The sequence below is a fragment of the Suncus etruscus genome, chromosome 6 (assembly GCF_024139225.1).
Source record: "Suncus etruscus isolate mSunEtr1 chromosome 6, mSunEtr1.pri.cur, whole genome shotgun sequence".
NCBI classification, from domain to species: Eukaryota; Metazoa; Chordata; class Mammalia; order Eulipotyphla; family Soricidae; genus Suncus; species Suncus etruscus.
The window spans coordinates 63,818,769-63,842,923 of NC_064853.1; the positions used below are offsets into that span (position 1 = coordinate 63,818,769).

The 24,155-nt window shown below is 31.4% G+C and overlaps 1 non-coding gene across 1 annotated transcript; it reads right to left on the bottom strand.

The window, feature by feature from the left end:
• Window positions 1-10,823: 10,823 nt before the first annotated feature.
• Window positions 10,824-11,034, bottom strand: LOC126012805 (small nucleolar RNA U3). The gene has a single exon (XR_007497177.1). It is a non-coding gene; the product is annotated as a small nucleolar RNA U3 (small nucleolar RNA).
• Window positions 11,035-24,155: the final 13,121 nt, after the last annotated feature.

Sequence of the window (24,155 nt, forward strand, 5' to 3'; positions counted from 1 at the left end):
GATAAGTGTTAAAACATCGAATGCTATTAATACACTTGTAATTTCAAAGTGACTAAATGATAAAATAATGATGATAAAAAATGAAGTAAAAATAGTAAACAAAACCCAGGGATTGATCTCACCAGGAATTATTTATGACCATATGAATATGGAACTGGACATATTAGAGCACCTTTTGGTCCTACCAGGTATACCTCACATTAAGTTACAGATTATCTTAAGTAAATATTAAATAACTGACTCATATGAATTTTTTGTTTTCTTCATACATATAAAAGTTATAGCTACACTATTAAGTATTCTTAAAAGCATACAATACCATTATGTTTAAAATAGTATATGTATCTTAATTAACAATATATTTCCCCCAAAATGTTGATAACTGTCATATATCTTTTTATTGGTGGTGGGTTTTGCCTACATGTTAATGATTGCTAGCTATGAAGCAATGATTGCTGCAGAGTGTGGTGGCTATCACAATTTCTTAAAGTAAGGTACTATTCAAACTGACTATATTACATTTTTTCCTTGAGAAATATTCCTAAGTAACATAGGATGCTAGTTAACATAAATTTAACAGTAGTAGAACTTCTTTCAAAATTGAAATCAGTTTTCTTAAACTTTGATAGTATTTTTCAATTAAATTTTTGTGATTTCAGATTTGGATAAGAACCCCTTTAAAATAATATTTACACAGTATTAAACATATAGCTTTAATTTTTGTGAGCTGTTTGAGTTATCTAAATTATAAGAGATTTATATTATGAAGACAGCATTTCATAGTATTGAGGAATGAGCAAAGAAAATTAAGATGCAGGCCTTTTTAAGTTATTTATGATGATTTTACTATTTTTGTAAATTTTATTTTGTTTTGGAATGACATTCAGTGATACTGAAGGTTTTGAAAGAGAAATATTTTGTGATTTAGAAAATTGGTAATAGATGCTTAGTAATAGTGATTTAAGTCATTGTGAGAAGAGCTGAAATGTATTGGTGAGATGTTTGGAATTTCTCCAATGGGAAAATGATATACTATTGCAATATCAACATATTTACTTATGAAAACTCTTCACAAAAGTCAAAATACTTATATGAGATATAATTCCCTATATTTAACCCAGTGTATAGTAATAATAACAACTTGAGGATAATAAAAATAAACTTATAAAATTGAGCCACTTTTGATTACAATAGAAGTAACTAGAAGACTTTTTATGCAATACAAGACCAAAGAAAGCACTCATTTTTAATTATGACTTGCCTTACCTCTGTCCATTTTAATCTAGCTCTTCATATCAGATGAATGAATGAGATTAGCCATGCTCCAGGTTAAGTATTGGCCTTCATTTCCTTTGCAGGGTAGTAAAATATTTTACTTATTGTCAAGTTTTGTAGAGGATGAAATAAAATAGGTGAAATCTGACTGAACAAAAAATATATAGTAAGATTTCTGCAGCATAAAAAGATGCGATATATATTTAAGTTAACTTGAATAATTTTCAAAACACAGATGAATAATATAGAAACTGCTGATTACTAGATATTAAAATCAAGAGCATGTATCACTTGTGATTTAAGTGTTATTGGTTTTGTGTTCTTAATTTTGTTTTATTTTTTTTTTGCTTAAGAAGATAGTTTATTTCTTTTTAATCTATTTTTTCAACACCATGCTTTACAAAGATTTTTGTAATAAAGTTGTTTTTGCATTCAAAGTTTCATCACCAATCCCCCCACCAAACTAATGTTCCCTTCAACATTACCCCAGTTTCACACATACACACATCTGCCCATATGGTAATGGGGCCGGAGCAGTGGTGCAAGGGTAGGACATTTGCCTTGCAAGTGTTAATCTAGGACGGACCGTGATTCCATTCCCCAGAGTTCCCAATGGTACCCCAATCCAGAAGCGATTTCTGAGCGCATAGCCAGGAGTAATGGCTGAACATCACCGGGTGTGGTCCCAAAACAAAAACAAAAAATACAAAACCAAAACAAAACAAAACAAAATCCCATAACAGAAAATTTATGAAGTGTATATCTTAACAATGGTATCATTAAATCATTTTCTTAAATTTACTAAATTATTTCTAGTTGAGCAAACTATGTTGGTTTTGATTGTTAAACTTAGGTGGCTTCTCCCATATGTTCACATTAATTTGTTGTGTTCTTAATGCAGCATCAGTATTAAGGTATTTGTTGGGATTCCAGAATTCCAGGATCTGGGGAGCTGGACCAATGAGTTGACATGTGTATTTCAGTATAGCTGCTGGGCTTCTAGAAGTATGGAGTGGATGGATGGAGGCCACCCTATTCCATACTGAGAATATACTAGAATTTTCAGCCCTCAAACCAGCAAACCTGGAGTATTTGTCAGGTGTCTCAGCAGAAATTAGTGGTGAAACAGTGACATTTGGCCTGGCACTAGCACAGAAGTGACTATGGGTGTGGTTACAGCTGCCAGGGCTTTGACAGGGCTAGAAATTCACTACCATCCCCTCCCTAGAGCACCCAAGTTTTCATCCATGATATCCTTGAACCTATATATTATAGAGGTGTGGCTTGCTTCTCTTATGAGAATATTGTGAACCTATAGAGGTGGCGAACAAGCTGTGATTTAAAATTTTTTATATTGTATTTCAATATGCATCTGAACCCTCTGAACCCAGTGACAATCTATTCTGATCTAAAGTTGTATAACATAACTTATTTTGTGGTAGGTATTCTACATGTGCCTTGTAAGGAGAAAATGAAGAATATATTCATATGCTTATGGTTGTGAAAATAAACTATATACATACAAAATGTTTTTTTAAATTAATGCATTTTCTATTATTAATAGAAGAATATATATATATATATATATATATATATATAAAACCTGGTAATAGGAAGTTAAACAAACAAATTAACAAACTCTAAATATGTTTTCCTACCACTAACAATTTTAGTCATAATGCGTATTATCTATCTAGAGATATTTTAGTATAGTAACATCTGTCCTGGGATATAAGTTGCTCAGTGTTAAAGATATAGAAATAATTGAAACCTATGGTACTTTTCTCTATAGTTTATATTATTACTATTAGTAGTAGTCATAGTCATAGTTATCATCTTATTAGTAGTCAAAGTTGTAGTCATTGTCTTTTTAGTAGTAGTAGTAGTAGTAGTAGTAGTAGTAATAGTAGTAAAAATATTCTCGTCTATGGGGGTCTGACATATATATTGTATTTTCACAACTTTTTATATTTTAAACTATTAATATATACACATTTTAGTAAAAGAAAAGTGAGCAAATTTAAATGATTTACAAACAAGGGTATGTTAAGAAAAATTAATTCTTTCTCCACTAACAGAAACACAAGAGGACAGGAAAAAAATGACAATGAGTATAGTTTTCACATAACCATATAAATAATGAGAATATATGCTAAAATAATGTTGCTCTCACATCCAAATTTTATGATATTTGAAGTAATAACTATCCTCAACCTACATTTTTTTTCAAACACATTTAACAAAAATAGTTATTTTATTTTGGGTCACACACTTACATTAGTTGTTATTATTATGTTTTTGATGTATAAAGTAATCTAATCTCTATTCCACTAAGGTATGCATCCAAGATCTTTCACCAATATTTTTCTATTAATCTCACATCCACCTCATCTTCAATCCTACCACGCTTACTTGACATTCTTTTTTCTATAATCCATGACCAAGATATATGTTTAGGGTTAATTTTCAAGTAGAAGTATTTCTTTTTTTTTTTTTAGTAGAAGTATTTCAATGCAAGATAATGCTGCCAGATGTTTTGTTCTGGCAGAATTATCAATTTCAGTAAATAGATTTACACATATATTTATTATTTCTGTGCCAGCAAAGTTTCTTTTATTTTCATGTCATATTATTCTAGATGAGAATTTATTTCCATCAATTAATTTTTAATTCCTAAATACAAAACAGAGTGGTAGGAATTTATGAATGTAACCATATAAATTTTAATACTAAATGCATTTAAATTATAACCTTTTCTAAATTTCAGGAATAATCTAATTTAACTTATCAAGGCATTAGTGAGGAATGGCAGGAACATATTGCAATATACTCTGCATAGACTTGTTCAACTTTAAATACATAACAAATGGTTTTGAATGCAAAATATATATAGAAAACAACAGACTAGTTTTATGACATGTGGCATACACATATAAAATTATTCTTAAATTATTACTATTCATACAAGGAGGTCATGAACTAGGTATTAAGAAGAAGTTAAATTACCAGAAAAGAATGTGGTATCTAATATTATGTCTTGGACACTAATTTAGATTTGAGAGACAACATTTTGAAATGTGAAAGAAAATATCCGAAAATATCCATAGGTCCATGTTAACAGATAATTCATATTTTGTCTATATAGTCAAATGAACTATTACATGTGGAAAGGCAAAGTCTGGAAATTATTTTAAGAAAATACTAATCATGATTTCATATCTAAAAACAGTTAGAAAATCATTCAACATCAGTTTGGTTATTCAAATGACTGAAAAATTTTGAAATGTGTTCCAGATTTGGAAAAATGCAGATGTACAAAAATAGCTGTATCTGAAAACATTAGATAGATCTTTTCAAAAAGATATAAAACTGAATCACTTATCTTCATTATTTTAAAAATCCATTTAAATATATTTTATGGAAATAAACTCAGTTTCCTGAATAGGTTTTTTTTGTTTTTGTTTTTGTTTTTGTTTTTGTTTTTTTTGTGTTTTTGCCATTTTTCTTATCTCTAGTTTTGTTGGGCCACACCAGGCAGTGTTCAGGTTTTACTTCTGATTCTGAGCTCAGGGATCATTCCTGGCAGTGCTTAGATGACAGCATGCTATACTGAATATTGAATGCTGGTCCTTTCTTACTATACTATCTTGCAAGAATCTGGACTCATTAATAAACATTTTTTCCATACAGTATTTTATGACTAATAGTACAAAGGGACCCTTGGAAATAACTTTGAGAGAATTATAAAGTTAAAGTAGTTGAAAAGATTTGGATATTTTCCAGAATCTTCCACATTGCTACTTCTGCTCTCAGTATATCATACATCCTACTAATTTTTATAACTATTCATCTCAGCAACAAATACATGTGTCATCAATGGTATGCTCCTTAGTATCTCAAGATAACAGCTTTCCATAACAAAATACAGCAAATATTGTACTCAATGGTGAAAAACTGAAGATATTCAATTTTTAGAATATTTACAACACTTAAAACTAAGCCCTAAAATCAACTACAAAGTGAGGAATGCCTTGTTCTCTGCTTTATTCAGTATAGTTCTGGAAGTTCATTCAACAGCCCTCTGAAAATAAGCAGAATCAAAGAGATCCAAGTTGTAAAAGAAAAGTTAAATCACCACTATAGGCAGATAACATAATACTATCTACATAAATTTCTAAAAGATTCCATGAAATATAAAAATTCTTAGTAACAGTAAGGCAATACCATAAGGTAGGTAGCAGGGGACAGAATTTAAAAAAAAATCTATGGCATGATTGTATGCAAATAACTGAAAGAGAAATCATTAAAAAAAAAAAGACAAGCCCTTTCAAAGTAGTATCCACACTCATAAAATGATTAGGCATCAATTTAACATTGTTCAATTCTTTAGAATGTTGGAAGATTCTCTCAAAGTAAAAAAAAATTATAAAAACAAAAGATAATAAAAGGAAGCAAAAATACAAGAAAGAAATAGAAAGAAAAAGAAGGGGGGAAGGGAAGGGAAGAGAAATAAAGAAAAGAGAGAGAAAAAGAGAAAAAGAAAGTAAGAAAGGAAAGAAGAAAGAAAAAGAAAGAAGATAAAGGAAGGAAGGAAGGAAGGAAGGAAGGAAGGAAGGAAGGAAGGAAGGAAGGAAGGGAGGGAGGGAGGAAGGAAGGGAGGGAGGGAGGGTGGGAGGGAGGGAGGGAGGGAGGAGGGAGGGAGGAAGGAAGAAAGGAAGAAAGGGAGGGAGGGAGGAAGGAAGGAATAGAGAAAGGAAGAGAGGGAGGAAGAAAGGAAGGAAGAAAGGAAGGAAGGAGGGAGGGAGGGAGGAAGGAAGGAAGAGAGGAAGGAAGAAAGGAAGAAAGGAAGGAAGAAAGGGAGGGAGGGAGGAAGGAAGGAAGAGAGGAAGGAAGAGAGGAAGGAAGAGAGGAAGGAAGAAAGAAGGAAGGGAGGGAGGAAGGGAGGGAGGAAGGGAGGGAGGAAGGGAGGGAGGAAGGGAGGGAGGAAGGGAGGGAGGAAGGGAGGGAGGGAGAAAGGAAAGAAGGGAGAAAGGAAAGAAGGGAGGAAGGAAGGAAGGGAGGAAGGAAGGAAGGAAGGAAGGAAGGAAGGAAGGAAGGAAGGAAGGAAGGAAGGAAGGAAGGAAGGAAGGAAGGAAAGAAGGGAGGAAGGAAGGAAGGAAGGAAGGAAGGAAGGAAGGAAGGAAGAAGAGAGGGAGGGAGGGAGGAAGAAAAGAAAAGAAAAGAAAGAAAAAGCAAGCAAGCTGGGTAGATAGTACAGGGTTTGAGTTTCTTAAAGTGTGGTCAATTTTATTGTGACCTCAAAGACTGTATGTGATCATGGTTAGTTTAGAGCAGGGACCTAAGGATAGGCCCTGAATAAAGCCAACTATGGTCTAAAAGTAGGTTACTCTTCTCCCCACCAAAAAAAAAATTATGAAAGAAAAAGCAAATCAATTTATAGAATTTCTTTCTAAAACACATCAATAAATAGCCAGTTGACATTATACAGTTCATTTTAAAAGAAATTCTAATCAGGCTCTTCCTTGCATAGCAAATTCAGTTGAGGAAAGTGTAAATATCTTATAGTAGAGCCCAGACTGCAATAAATGATCTCCACCTCTAAATATTTACCTCTATACTTGGTCATTAATCATTTTCCTTCATTCATTTAGTTTCATATAGATTAGCTTTGTATTCAGCTTAAAATATTCTTATCATGTCTCACCTGTAGAAGTTGTTCATATCTAACATTATATAAACTCTCATCCTAGTCAGTTGTTAAATTCACATTATTAATACTTTAAATCCTACTTTAAAAATTACTTCTTCAGGGATGCATTTCCTCACTTCCCACTTAATATCAAGGCTTCTGATTCATAGTCTCATAACACCAATTCATTTGTCTTCAGAGTAATGAAGACAGTATAATTAGTTATTTGTGTGATATCACTTTAATAGCTGACTACATCAATAAACTATAATTTCAGTGGGATAAAAACCTGCTTTTCAAGTCTGCATCTTCTATTTTACTTGGTGCTCAGCATAGCATGTGTCCAATAAATATTTTTAATAAATGTATTAATGGATAAATAAAATAAAATCAAAATAGAAGAACTATTCAATCTAAGACTACCTAAATTATATCACTAAGTAACTCTGTCCCTAATTTTTCAACAGCTATCTCACTTATTTTTATTCTTGTAAGAAAGTATGCAGCTTTTTTTACCAAAAAATGCTATATATTTTGTTACATTTTCAGATGTTTTCTAGATATGAAATTGTAGACAGATAAACCACCTTTATATCTTTTATATACTTCTCACCATAAATAAATATATTATAATTCTAGTTTATATCTCAACCCCTTGTTATTTAGTTGAATTGATTTAGACTCATATAACTACCTCTTACATGTTGGGCAGAACATAAAAGTTAATAGAGTAATGGCTTGAAAACATGCACACTATTTGATGCTGAATGCACATAAAAGGAAGGATATAAGGACATATAAAGATATATCTAGGTTTAATGAGATTTTTAAAATATCAAGGGAAACTTCAAATACAAAGGCTGTTTTAAAAATCAAGGATATGTTCTTAAATAAACACCTGTTTCTTTATCAGTAAAAAGAAATCAAGGCTATGTAGTTAGAAATTTGATAGCCAAAACAAAAATGTGAAGAACTTGAGTAGAATTAGGGAATAGTCTGGAAAATATTGTCTGCTGCAAGAAATTTTGTTCATAGAAATGACACTGTGTTTTGTGTTTTCTGGGTCAGTTGCACGGGACTATAAAATAAATCAGTAATGCCTTAAACTTGTGAGTCAGGAGAATAATAATTTCTAATGACTCTTGAATCCCTACTGCTAATATGAAACAAATTTATGCATGGGTAATGGTTTTTCCAAGGGGGGACCCAAAACTAATGCATAAAATATATAAATAAGTGATTCCTGAGCACAGTAAAATATAACCTGAACACTGCTGGGTGTGGCCAGAAAGAAACAAATGATCAATTGCATAATTGAGAAGGTCATTATGTTCCATATATTAGATTATACAGTCCAAAACTGTTATAGATATTTGAGATCTAAAACTTTCTCACTCGTGAATTATGGTTTGAAAATATTTATTTGTATTCAAATAATTCAGGTTGCATTTAGCCACCAAATTTGATTTGTTGAGTTTTGTTATTGATGAAGCTTTTCTTTAAAGATTGACTTCAAATAAATAATTGATGGCAACTCTATCCTAAATCCCCAAATCACTCCTCAAGGACTTAGAATTTTACTGATAAAATTTGTATGAAAAGAACCAACACTTCAAGTAGTCAAAGCAGTTCTGAAAAACAAAAATATTGGGAGGTATTACATTTCCTTACATGAAGCCATAAATTAATAATAAGCAAAACTGTATGGTACTACATATAATCTGTATGACCAAGAATTTATAATTGAGTACCTTCTGATAAATTCACAGGTTTATGGGCAACTTATTTATAACAAAGTGGACTAAATATAGTATTTTTAACATATGATAATTGTAACCTGTATAGATTCATGCAGAAAAATAAATATGGCACCTTACACAAAGTCAATTCAAAATAGATCAGAGGCTTTGACATTAGATCAAATTCCATAAAATACACAGAGGAACACAAATTGTCAGAATTGTCTAAAATTTGGACATCAGAGTTATTTTCAACAATATTCACCTATTTGTAAAGACAACAAATATATAAATAAATGAGGCTATTACTAGATCCAATTATAATGCTTCCTCATGGCAAAATAAAGATGAGCTAAAATTAAAAGATACTTGATGTTCGGGAGATATTTTTAGCACAAATTATGTCAAATAAAAGGTTAATACATAAGATATATAAATCACTCACAAAGACTAATTTCAGAAAATACAACATCTCTAGACAAACAATTTGGAAGAGTAAATTAGCATATATTTTGAGAAGATACATGGATGATTAATAGATATATTAGAAGTGTCCAAAATCTCTTATTATCAGTAGAATACAAATGAAATGGCAATAAGGTATCACCTCACACTAATGAGAATGGAATACATCAAAAAGTATAGGCTCATCCAATGCTTTGGGAGGAAATATTGAAAATAGTACTCTCATTCCCTGCTGGAGGGAATATTTTCTGTTTTAGATCTTATGGACAATAATTTGAGATACAATAAAAAAGCCTTTTATTATGACCTATTAAACCCAATGTTTTTTTTCTATCCACAAAATTAAAAATGTCTTTTTGACAAGACACATGAACACCCATATTCATTATAGCAGTTAGTTCAATTTATGGGACATGAAAACACCCAATCAGGTGTTAAAAGACATCTGTAGTTTTCAATGTAGTTTTCAATGCTGTGGTATATACATAATGCTATAATGATATATTATGCAGCTTCAAGAAATGATGAAATAATGCAATTTGCAGCAAATTGAATAGAACTAGAGTAATAAAAATAGTAAAAAGAAAAAAAAAGACAAACAAAGAAGAGAAATGCAGAGGAGAGAAAGAAATGGTCAGAACTAACACAAGGCCAAAGGTCGGGAACCTTTGGCCTTCTGTGGTGTAGAGGTAAAATATCTATATAACCTATCCCATTAGATTCAACAGAACTGAAAGCCTGGGGCCCAAATTCAAATAATTAAATACAAAACCATATCACTCAAGGAACAGGTTGGGGGAATGGTAGGAAACTTTGGGTTTTTGTTGAAAGGATGGTATCACTGGGTAATGCATATGAAGTGGTAACCTTGTATGCTAAATAAACAGTTTTTTAAATATCACAGTTTTAAAGAAAAATCAATAAATTAAATAGGCCCAAAGAATACTTTATTTGAGACCACATTAGAATATGGGTAAATAGTAGCTGCTGATGAAAATAATAAAACTTAAGTTAAAAATATCAAGTCAATTATAAAATTTAGTAACCACTGAGCATGAATAAAGCATATTAATTATATTCTATAATTAATGGCACAGTGATTAAATTAAAAGAATTCATAAATGTACTATCTGCTATTTTACTACATTATTATTATACTATATATTAAAGTGTGAGTATTGAATATTTAAAGGATGGTATATTTTGAACATATATGTTTAAATATAAATTTGGATTTAGCAAAAATATATAAAACATCAATATTTTTGTAAAATATGTATTGGTCTGAAACAAAAAAACATGTTTTAATGGACAGAGATGACCTTTTCAGTGTTAATTAGCTAAAAATTTGATCTTACATCTTTTTCTTTATTCTTTTTCTTTTAAGTCCCAACGGTCAATCTTAGGGTAACCACTGACCTATATAGAGGGCCCTTTCTCTTTTTCATTCATTTTTTTATTGCTGCCTAGAGAAGGTTACATTAAGAAAGTGCTCACTTTCTAGAAATATAGACTTTTGTGCACTTCTAGAATAAACTCAGAAAAAATCTTAACAACATATGTCTTAAAATTTTATCAATTTTACAGAATTCATTAGATTTTCTTAATTATTATTTTTATTATTATCATTATTATTATTATTATTATTATTATTTACCACTCAGACTGAATCCTCTCCCTCTACCCCTTCCAAAGGAAAGGGAGAACGATCATCAATGGCAAGAGGCAGCTGCAGAAGCGACACCTTCTGCAACACCTAGAGCCGGCTTCACCCTCAGGAGAGCATGGTGGCTTCGGGTTCTCTACACGATCAGAGAAACTTCTCTAGTCATGTACTATAGAAATGATCCCTGAAAGTATAGTCTTAGAATTCATTAGATTTTCAAATATAAAATCATTTTTAGGTAGCAAATGTATTATTTTGCTATCTCTTATAGAAATTTCAGTACTATTAAATGGAGTTCTATTGTATTTTATTATAACTGCTGTGTATATGTTTCTGTATAATTTGTCTCCTGCTAATTAGGAAACTGAAAAGATAGGATATATTATTTAATTTATATTTACTCATTTTACTGATTCATAATTGCATAAAGGTACTTATAGAAGTTTGGGTATGTAGCTTTACATATCTTAAACTGCATAAGACAGCTCATCATAACCAATAGTTCTGTGTCATCCAATTAGCAAAACTATTCTTCTACTTTCTTGTTCCTCCAACCTTTGGTAGTTAAATATAGTTTTCACTGAATCTGAGAGCAAGTTTAAAACAAATTAAAAAATTTGATTGCATTAGCTATTTATATTCCAATTGTAAGGAAAATAAATTGTTAATTGTCCTTTACTTCCTTAATTTATTTAGCATAATCACCTCAATTCTACCCATTTTGTTTCCAATTACAGTTTTACATTTTTCCGAATTTTTATTATAATGGTGTAATTTACTAAGTTGTTCACTAGGTAAATACAGTCATTTTAGGCATTAAATGTTCAACCATCAATCCCACCGCCAACGTGAATATCTCTTCACCAGTAATCCTAATCAAACACCCACCACCATAGCCTGCCTCTATGCAAGCAAATTTACTTCACATTTGCTTCCTAGCACATCTCGTGCTCAAAAACCATCTGTAGTGTCAGGTATCAAACCCTGTTTAGTTTTGTGCAACATAAGCTTTCTATCAGCTTCATTATATCTGAAGCTCTATTTAAATATACTTTTAATGGCTATAAAACATTCTGTAGTTTGTTTAACTTGAGTGATTGATTATTTTAATTAAATTGGTAATTGTTACTATGCACATATACTTTTATCAATCTATAAGATTTCATATGTGAAACATATAATTATCCCTTTCCAGGAACTTCTGATTTCTTGCCATAATACTTTTGGTAAGATTTTGAAAGCACATTTTTATATTGACAAATGATAAAACTAGAAGTAATTGGAAGCAATTAATGTGCCTAAGGTGTAGATTAGAGATGACACTCAATCTGCCGTAGAAATCTTAACCCTGAGCTTGCATGAATCTTATAATGAAATTTGTATGAGGTTTCATTTTTGTTCATCCTAACCTTGACACTGTCATTATTAACCTTAATATTCTTGTAGCTACCTAAAGTATTAAAGAAAAAGTTGCGTATAGTATCATACTCAGATTTGGTTACTAGATTAATTTCACATTAAAAGCAATTTTGAAAATTATTATATATAAAGGATTTATTGAAATCATTATGATTTACAAAGTTCTTCATAGTTGACTTTTAGACATACAATGTATCAGAGTCAATTCCACCATCAGTGTTAACCTCCTTTCACCAATGTTTCCAAAGTGTATCCCACTACCACTTTTGACCCCTAGCCTGCCAGTATAATAGGTTTATTTTGTTTTGATGTTAAAATTGGCTATCTTGATTTCATTGTTGTTGCCTTGACTTAGATATTTAATTCTGTCCTGAAGTTTTTTTCAATGTGTATAATTTTATTTAAATTAAAAATTCTAAATTACATTAAAATAATTTCCTGTTGGGGCGATAGCGGTGGTGCATTTTGCCTTGTGTGAGCTAGCCTATGATGGACCACAGTTGTTAGGTCCCCTGATGTCCCATATGGTCCCCCAAGCCAGGAGCGATTTCTGAGCTCATAGTCAGGAGTAACCCCTGAGCGTCACCAAGTGGGGCCGAAAAATCAAAATATAAATAAATAAATAATAAATAAATAAAATAATTTCCTTTTATAAACCGTGGTTATAAAAATGTAATTGAGTTTCAGCCCACAAATGTACACCACCCTTTATGAGTATAACTTTCTCACCACTAATGTTCAATATTTTTTCTCCCCTAACTCCTACCTGTGTTTGTGACAGCCATTCTGTTTCTCTCTCTCACTATCATTGTCACAGTAGTTGTTAATAGTCCATCTACATATAGGCAATTCCATGACTTCATTTTTTCCTAACAGCTGTGTAGCATTCCATTGTGTAGATATACCACTGGTTCATTAGGCACTCATCTGTTGTCAGACACCTGGTTAATTTCTAGATTCTGTCTACTGTAAATAGTACTGTAATCAAAAGAGGCATTTTTGTATTGTGCTTCTAGTGTATATATGTAGGAGTGGTATTGCTGAATTATATGGTATCTCAGGTTCCAGTTTTTGAGGAATATCTATATTCATTTCCAGAAAGTTTGGACTAGAAGGAATTTCCACCAGTAGTGAATAATATATCTTTTCTCCCCACATCCATGTCAGCACTGGTTGTTCTTATTCTTTGTCATGTTTGCCAGTCTCTGTGGCATGAAATGATATCTCATTATTGTTTTTATTTGTATCTCCGTGATGATTAGTTCTGTCAGTACCTTTTATATATTAGATATTAACAGCTTATCTGATGTGTATTGAGTGAATAGATTTTCCAATTCTATGGGTGGTCTTTATATCCTAGTCACTATTTCCTTAGAATTGCAGGTGTTTCTCAGTTTAATATAATCCCATTTTTATTTATCTCTTCTTCCTCCTGTTTGAACATTGAGAGGATCTGAGCTCCATCAAATAGGAAGAGACAACACAGATTTGGTAAGTGCTTGTACCCCTTCAAAATAATTCAGCACCAGGAGCAGAAAAAGAAAAAAGAAAAAATACAAATCCATCAAAAAATGATGACAAAATTTCACTAAGATCCTAATCAGATCCTTTGAAATTTTTTGTTTTTGTGTTAGTTCGGGGCCACAACTGGCAGTATTAAGACCTTATTGATGGTTCTACACTCATGAGTCATTCTTGTTGGGCTCAGAAGACCATATGGAATGATAAGGTTAGAACCCAGAGTGGCCATATGCAAGCAAAGCACCCTAACTGCAGTATTACAGCTCTGGGCCCAATATATTAAATCTTCTTGTTATCTGACTTTAGAGTAACAATTCTCTTGATAATTTATAATTTGAAATAGTCAATTGAACATATAATACAATTTACAATAGTCTTGTTGGAAATGAATGTATAACATTTTCAATTATAAATTGAAGGAAATTCCAGGGTCAAAGAGATAGCACAGCTAATTAGGTGTTTGTCTTGCAAACAAAAATATGAAACAGATCCAGGTTTGATCCCTAGCATTTCATATGGTCCCCCAAGCCTGCCAGGAGCAATTTCTGAGTGCAGAGCCAGGAGTAACCTTGAGCACTGCCAGTTGTGGACCCCAAACCACTAAATAAATAAATAAATAAATAAATAAATAAATAAATAAATAAATAAATAAATAAATAAATAAATAAGGAAATTCCAGAAACAGAAACTACTGAATCTTAAAATAGATTCAGTAATCTTAAAATTAAGATATAGAACTCTATCTATAAATAAAAGGCAGCATAAAGGAGATTGAATGGTGAAATTAATGGGAGCTTATATGTTTAAGATAACACCTTAAAAAAGAAAATAGGAAAAGAAAAATGGCTGGATAAAGAGATGATTGCATGCAATATTTTTTGTAGGAGAAGAATATTGGTGTGCTAGTTCCAGATTAAAGAAACACAGTAAAATTAAAGTCAAACATTATTAAGTTTATTATAATCAAAACAAACATAGAGATATGCTCATTAAACTTTCAAGAAAGCCATAATTCATATACAAGTGAAACAAACTTATATTTCATAACAAATTTCTTTTTTTTTTTTTTGGTTTTTCAGGCCACACCCGTTTGATGCTCAGGCTATGCACTCAGAAATTGCCCCTGGCTTGGGGGGACCATATGGGATGCCAGGGGATCGAACCGTGGTCCTTTCCTTGGCTAGCGCTTGAAAGGCAGACACCTTACCTCTAGCATCACCTCGCCAGCCCCTCATAACAGATTTCTTAAAAGTTCTACAAGAAAGAAGGCAATTGAATGATATATTTAAGGCATTAAAATTTTTAAGTTTCCAAACAAGAACCTATTATCCTACAAAGTTATCATGTTTATTTTAAATAATCAGTTTTTCCTTAATAGATCAGCACATTGAATTTACATAGTAGTTTAGGTAGGATGATCATTTGAATCTACTGATGTTTCCAAATCAACCACATGAGTTGTTTTACCATTTACGAAGATCTTCTTAGATTTCTATTTGAGTATTTTGAACTTTTCATAGTATAGGTTTCTGTACTTTGCAAAGTAGATTCCTAGTTACTTGATGTTTTTTGGAAAATATTTTAAATTAGACAGACATTAACCTTTTTCTCCTCTGATTCATTATTTGTATATATGCATGAAATCATTTTTGTATTGATTCTGTATTTGGTCACTTTGCTGTATTCTTTTATTATTTATAGGAGCTTTTTCAACTTGTGAAATTGTTAAAGTTATTAATATCTCATTATCATCTTATTATCATGTTATGATCCTGTAATGGGTAAACAGAAAAAAAAAATTTGACTTCCTCTTTTCAATTTGGATCATTTGATTTTCTTTTCCTACCAAATGTTTATTACTCAGACTTCTAATACAATATTAAACAGTAGTGGAAACAGGGTATATCTTTACCTAGTGGCTGATCTAAGTAATAATGTTTTCAGTTTTCCACAATTAAGAATAATACTATACAGTAGAGATAATGGTTCAAATATACCCTTTCTATTATGATTGCATCCATGTGTTCATCTAAGTTCGTAGAAAGGATCCAACAAATCTGCTGACCCTAAAGTTGCTGTGTATATGTTGTTTTATTTATTTCTCTATTGTTCCCTTGATAATCAATAAGTAGTGTTTGTCAAGGGAACAATAATAAAATAATAATTTTTCCCTTAGTAGAATAGAACAGGCTATAGATTGGGACTTCTATTGTTCCCTTGATACATCAAGGGAAAACTAAGACAATCACTATGTGTCTAATTACTTTCTTTATGTTGAATGTAATTTTGTCTGAGATAATTATGGCTGTTCTATACTTTTGTTTTGTTTATGTTTTCTTTTCCACTTGCTTATAAATTTATTTTTAACCTTTTACTCCACATCTGTCCTGTGATTTTTTAAAAGAGATTCCTGTAGGAAGCAGAAGAGTGGATTTTTTTTCTGATTTATTCTACCACTCTTTGCCTTCTGAGTTAAGATTTTATTCCATCGACATTCAAGAATATTATTGACTTTAAAGGGCTGTGTTGCCATCTTCCTACTACCAGGTTGTTGCTTCTATACTTGACTATTTGGTTTATATTCATGTTCTTGCAGTTGCTCATTCAAATTTAGTTATCTGTCACAAATATTACCAGCTTAGTTTTCTGATAATACTGTTATATATTCCTCCCATTTCAATGACATTTTGGCAGGGGTTAAATTTTTCTTTTATTTAGTAATTTAAATATTCATGCTACTCTTTCCTAACCTATGCCATTTCATATGGGATATTTATTGTGGTTTTTATGTTATTTCCCTAATATTTAAGGTTTTGTTTCTCTTGCTGCTTTAAAAAGTTCATCTCATTTTATTTTTATGATTTTGATTATTATGTGTCTAGATTGGTATACTGTGGAGCCCAGAGCAGAGCTACTCTGTCACATACCTGCAAGCCTAGGGATCCTATCTTTTTGTCCTGTGCCTTAATATCCCAACCTTAGGATAGAGATTGACCCATATAGACTTAGAAAATTGGCAGAGTAAGTTAAGACAAATTGCTGGCATAGAGGAGAGATACAAAGGTAAGCATAATAGAATAGAATCTCCAGGTTTCCAGGCATACTACTGTGTGAGATTTCAGGAAAGAAAGGGACAGCACTGTTCATTTTAACAATTTTAAAATGGCAGTATTCCCAAAGCATTATACAGAGTCTCTGTGAGTCTCATCAAAACACAACAGGCATTCTTCATAGACTTAAATGCTGTTTCAGTTTTTGGAATTGTTAAATTCCCAACATATACAAAGAAATTCTGATAATAAGTACAGATGAAAACATCACATTCCCTATTTTTGTTGTTGTTGTTGTTGTTGTTTGGTTGGTTGCTTTAGTTTCGGGGACAAACCCAGTGGCACTCAGAGGCTACTTCTGGCTCTGCACTCAGGATTCAGGCTCAGTGGACCATCTGGGATACTGGGTATCAATTCAATTTGGCCATGTGCAAAACCAAAAACTGCCCTACCCGCTCTGCTATTGTTTAGGTCTCAAACATTTCTGATTTTAAGCCATAATAGATTTACTGGAATTAATATATACTTTCAGACAAATGGAATTGAATTGAGAGAACAGAGATCAATCTTCAAGTATATTGATAATTAATCTATAATAAAGATCTTGGGTACAAGAAATGAAGAAAAGAACTCTTCAAAAGTATTGTGAAAACTGAGTATCTTCATGCAAAAAAAAAAAAACTCAAGGGGTTCAATAAAATCTTATAGTTAGATTCATAGATTAGACCATAACAAAATATAAAACAAAAGTGGAATAAAGATATCAGATTAGATCACACTTTATAAATTCACTGAGTAAAAAAATAATAGGCTGAGCTATGTAAGATATAGATAGCTCTCAGAGCATTCTTGATTGATTTGAGTTCATTGTCAAAGACAACAAAAACAAAGATGAACAAATTGTACTAGTTCCAGTTAAAATGTTTCTGTATGGCAAAAAAAAAAAATAGTAATGGCTAAAATTAAAAGACATCTTTATGAACGGGATAAGGTAATTTGCACATGTAGATCAGAAAAGTGAACATGCCCAAGATATATAAAGCTCTCACAATATTCAGCAACAACTACAACATAAAACAACCATACTTAGCAAAATATGAATACAGATGGTAAACCCATAAGGCAGTGGAAAAAATGTTGATCACCCTTTGTTATCAGGGAAATGCAAATGCAAGTAAAAATAAAATAATAAAAAAATTAAAATAATAATAATAATAAAATAAAAATAAAAATGAGATGTTACCTTGTTACAGACTGATTGGTCTTGACATTAAAGAATCCTCTAGAGTCCTTAGAAAACTGAGTACCGGGGTCTGCAAATGGATAACGCAGGCCAAGGAGTCAAGTTGGATTAAATCTCTGTTCTTGGGCCTGAGAGATAGCATGGAGGTAGGGTATTTGCCTTGCATGCAGAAGAACGGTGGTTCAAATCTAGTCATCCCATATGGTTCCCTGAGCCTGCCAGGAGTGATTTCTGAGCATAGAGCCAGAAGTAACCCTGAGCACTGCTGCGTGTGACCCAAAGACAAAAGAAAGAAAGAAAGAAAGAAAGAAAGAAAGAAAGAAAGAAAGAAAGAAAGAAAGAAAGAAAGAAAGAAAGAAAGAAAGAAAGAAAGAAAGAAAGAAAGAAAGAAAGAAAGAAAGAAAGAAAGAAAGAAAGAAAGAAAGAAAGAAAGAAAGAAAGAAAGAAAGGAAGAAAGGAAGAAAGGAAGAAAGGAAGGAAGGAAGGAAGGAAGGAAGGAAGGAAGGAAGGAAGGAAGGAAGGAAGGAAGGAAGGAAGGAAGGAAGGAAGGAAGGAAGGAAGGAAGGAAGGAAGGAAGGAAGGAAGGAAGGAAGGAAGGAAGGAAGGAAGAAGAAAGAAAGAAAGAAAGAAAGAAAGAAAGAAAGAAAGAAAGAAAGAAAGAAAGAAAGAAAGAAAGAAAGAAAGAAAGAAAGAAAGAAAGAAAGAAAGAAAGAAAGAAAGAAAGAAAGAAAGAAAGAAAGAAAAGAAAAAAGCTCTGTTCCATTTATTCAAAGCACAAATTGGAATATTTATACTCAATTTCTTGACAAGTCATAATTTTCAAACAAAGTTATTTAGGCAAAACTAATTTAATCAAAAAAACACAGGGGCAAATTGTTCAGAGCTTATTTTGATACAGGACAGTTTCACTTTTGGAGCCACTTTTTACTATCAGAAGTTTCTCAGTAGCAAGGTCAGTTCAGAATTTTTTTTGGATGTATACATACTGAGCCAGAGATTGAAATGTTACTCTTACTATGACAGCACGTAGGTTAAGAGCAAAGTTAGATTAGAGAATGAAGAATATTTCTGTAAGATTAAATAAAAATACTTTAATCTAAGCATCAGCTCACAACAGAGAGAATATTATAATGAAAAAAACTGGATGGGGAGCAGTAATATAGAGCACATGTGTTACATTTGTTCACGGTATCCAACCACATGTTGTCCACAGCTCACTTCTTTACTTCTTTAGATGTGTTTTTTGGTTTTTTGTTTTGTTTTTTTAGCTCACAACCAGTGGCACTCAAGGATTACTCCTGACTGTGCTCAGAAATTGTTCCTGGCAGGTGTGGGGGACTATCTGGGATGCAGGGATTTGAACCACCGTCTGTCCTGGATTGGCTGCGTGTTTTACTTTTAAAAAGAAGTGTTGGCAGCAAGGTGCTTGAAAATGAACACTTATTCAGCGTTGGTGTGTCATCTGGTTCAACCACTGTGGCAAACCATATGTAGTTTAATTTAAGACTTGTGTTCTACTTCTTGGCATCCATCCCAAGAATGCAAAGGCATTAGACTGAAAATATGTATACACATTTATGCTGATTTAATTTTAAATACAGTAGCCAAAATATAAAATCAAATATAAAATTATGGATGATTAGTCTTTTTTAAAAATATACCCAGTGGTGTATTATGCAACTTTAAAAAATTGCTGCAAATTGGATAGGCATGTAGGATGTCAGTTAATTAAAATAATTTAAAAAGAGATAAAACTAGATTGTCTCACTTATATGTAGTATATAGAAAAAAGAACAAAATGATCAATAGGTAATGAGGACAAACTCTTGGCCTTTAAACACAAAACTAATGACTGTCTCTAATCAATGGAAAAATTAACCCCAATTTTTAAAACTACATATACCAACTATTCACTATTTTTCAACTTTTTTTTTTTTGAGCACAAAACAAAAAATCAAGAATTTATGGGAAAGTAGAAGGTTGGACAAGGGTCTTGGGCACTTCAATCATGGTCAGTTCATCAAACCATGAAAGTCATAATGTAGCCCTTTTATCTTAATTATTATTTGAATGAAAGAAACTATTTAATTTATTAAAATTAAATTTAATTTTATTAAGGAAAACTATTTCCTTAATTAATTAAGAAAATCATTCCCAATCTAAAAAAGAAAAGTAGTATCACTTTGTATCTCTAAGGACATATCCGCTTAAAATTTTGTTTGCTTGTTTGATTTTCTTACTTTCTTGATTTATTGTATAGGTAAAATCAAATACAAATAAAAAGGAAAATAAAATAATAACATCTTAAAATTTCATGTAGACTCAAAGACTTACTTTTAAAGTAAACATAAGAGATACTGAGGAAAACAAAATCTGGAATATACAGAAAAAAAAAGCATTAGAAAAAATTTTGCACACATTGGTTTTGCAGTTTACCATGCTTTAGAGGCTTTAAGAGAAACAAGTTGAAAAATAGTAAATAGTTGATATATGTAGTTTTAAAAATTGGGGTTAATTTTTTCCATTGATTAGTGACAGTCATTAAAATCTCTTATTTAATCACATCAACAGGTATAGTGGGTAAAAAATAAGAAATAGCTATATAATTTTAATGAAAAGTTTTAAAAGAATGAAAAATTAATCATTGGATATAAAATGGAAAATTTGAAACTGGATCCCGACTGGTTATTGATATGGTAAGGTTTTTGAAATCTCTCAAATGATGTAAAATATGTTATTTATTCTTTCTTTCAGACATAGATTTACACTTTACTTTATTGTTTTTAATATCTTTATTTAAGCACCATGATTACAAACAGCAATTTAATCTTTTTGTAGTATTGAGTTCCTGATACATGAGATATTTGTATTAAAGAAATGCAAACATGTATCCAATATGTAAATTTAATGATAATGTATAATAATAATAAAGTATGATGATGATAATGTAATTTGAAGCTGAAGTATTGAATGAGTTCAAGTAATATGAATATGTAAAAATTTAAATCAAAGTTCAATGTAAAGAAGAGTTTGTTTTATTAATTCATAACATCTGAACGTTACTGCACTAATCATGCATTGACATTTGGCTACATATAAATTAAATGACTCTTGTAAGCATCAAATTCTCATGTTGTTCATTTGACATCTTAAGGTATTCAACCAATGATAAAATAGCATTTTTGTAAAATTTAGAAGTATGTAACTTGTCAACATTAGTAAAGAAATGTGGTCATTAAAGTTGATATCGGAAAATGGGAAGAATGTAAAAATGGCAAATATATATTCTGAGTTTCATATTGAAAAGAAAATATGCCAAGAGAAAATAAGATCTGTCCATGTGAATTGTGAAATATACTGTGCCAAATTGTGAATAAAGAAAAAGTCAGGAATTCTAAAGTAAAGTACCATAAAGGGCACAAAAATAATCCCACAATTCTAAATGCGTATATATGCGATAAAGGAGATAAGCACAATACTTTAGTGATTGATTGACCCTTGATATCTTATCACAAATAACCAAATTGCTGAAAAGTTGATCTTAATTATAAAATCACAAAACTTTCCAAGTAAAATGATAGATCATACGTAATATTCCAATCTGGGCAATAGAATGTAAGTTGTTTGGTGTCACATTGCTAACGAGTGCTGAAGTTAAAGCTACATAGGCAATTTAATTCTTTGCTAAATATAATTTAAACTGATCAAATCTTACTGATACTAAAGAGTATTTCAATCACATGAAGAGTATGTCTGGAATTTGAACTTTACTACAAAGGTTAAATTTAGTTCTTCATTCTCCAGCATTTATTAGGTTGGTAATGATTTACAATATTGGTAATAAAGAATATTTGAAACAAAAAATGAAGTCAACACAGGGTATTAAGGGTTTAATTTGTTCTAATATATTGCATATACTTTTAGAAATGTTATATATGCTTTACTTAAAGTTTTATTTATTGAAATGTATCCTCAAAATTTTTCATTGAATACTATTAACTAATATCTGTGTAACATCTAACTAAATATCATTTTGCTTCAAAGAGTTAACTGTAAAATTAATATTAAGTGATTAATTAATTGATTGATTAAATAATTGTCAAATCAATATTAATATAACATTACATTATTCTTATGTATAGAATCACATCACAATATTGCAGTAAAGATATTGTGAAGTCAGGGAATATTACTAGGGCACAGCACTGAAATTAATAAATCATGTTATTTGTTTTTCAGATAAACAAAATGCAGCCTGGAAAAGTTCAAATAATTGAACCTCAATGACTTGTACTATATAATTTCTTATTATTGTTATGTTTATTAATTTATTAAACATTTTATTATCATTATTCCAGAAAACTACTTGATAACAGTTCCAGATTATGTGTGCGGAGTCTGAATATCAATATGATTCATTTTAGTGTACATGTACCCTCTTATATAAAGTAACATTTGTTTAAATAAACCTAACTTATTCATGTTCAATGTTTCCTATCTAATCCTATAAGAAAACTTCTTATACTTGGAGATAAAAGTACTTATATGTTAAGAGAAAAGCATCCTACCAAAGGGAAATCCAGTGAAAGAGAATATGATTATTATCTAACCTTACTGCTAGAGAAAAAAAAAAAAGAAAAACAATCAAACTTTAGTTCCAAACGCACACATGTGATCATCAGTTCAGTGGAAAACAAAGATTCTACATTCAACAAATCTAATGAAGTAACCCTGAGATTCCTATTGAGATGGTACCAGTAAATAGTATACAAAATCTAGACATGAAAGCTTACTGAATGATATCCAGATAATGATATCCATCATTCCTCTCTAAAATGATGTCTAAGGAGACATAATAAGGCCAGGACTTTCACTATCACTGACTGAGGTGATATTGGCCTCCCTGCTTTATTAAAAAGGATCACTCAAAAAGCCATAAATCTTTACTCAGTAAATTAGAGCTATATTTCCATGTGTCACTCAGGAAAATCGGACAAAATCTCTCTGTAATGATGTTACTTTATTTTCCCCTATGGGAATGATTAGTGTTATAAAAGGTAATTAAAACAAAAAGTTTACTTTTGTGAGCCAGGAGTAATAATAACTGTGCTACTAGTAAGCCCTAAGCACTACGTGGTGTTTCCCACACTCAAATAAACAAACAAACCCAAAAGAAACTAAACCCAGAAACTTTAATTTAAATATAAAATGACATGATAAAATTATTTAGACTTAGTCTCAATATTTTCATAAATCAAGTACCTAGAAAGGTCTACAACTAAATAGCAGTCAATTCTGGTGATTTCTAGCATCATTCATAATTCCCTTAAGCTCCACAAGTAGTGATCCCTGAGTTTAAAGCCATAATTTAGCCCTGGCATGGATGAGTATGCCATCCCCTAATCCCTCAAAAAGAGGGGGAAAAAAAAGATGAAAGAAACTTAAAGGCCAGAAAAATAGTACAGAAATTGACCTTCATGAGATAAATCAGAGAGATTTATCTCTGCCTTCCCCTCCCCTTCACTGTCTCTGGCCATATGCCATATGATCACCTGCTAGGAGTAATTTCTGAGCATTTATGAGTGTAGCCTAAAAACAAACAGCAAACAAAATGCAAACAAACAACAACAACAAAAAAACAACAGGGGACATTAGGGATGGGGGCAATAACCTGTGGAGAAAACAAGCTCAAAAAAATCTAAGAAACTTGAACATTGTCAAAGAATTTATAATAATACTTGAAAAAAGAACTTTTTCACAAGTATTTATAAATATACATATATTTTTTAAGCAGTAGGCTAACTATCTTTCTAAAGTGCCTGTCAAGGTGGAAGGAAAGAAAGGAAGGAAACACTGGCACAATGGTTGAGGAAAATTATACTGTTAGAGGAATGATACTAGATTATTATATATCTAAGGGCCAGAGCAATAGTAGAGCAGTAGGGTATTTGCCTTGCACGTGGCTGACCCAAGACGGATCTGGGTTGAATCCTTGGTATTTATATTGTCCCCCAAGCCAGGAGCTATTTCTGAGTTCATAGCCAGGAGTAAGCCCTGAGTGTCACTGGGTGTGGCCCAAACAAACAAA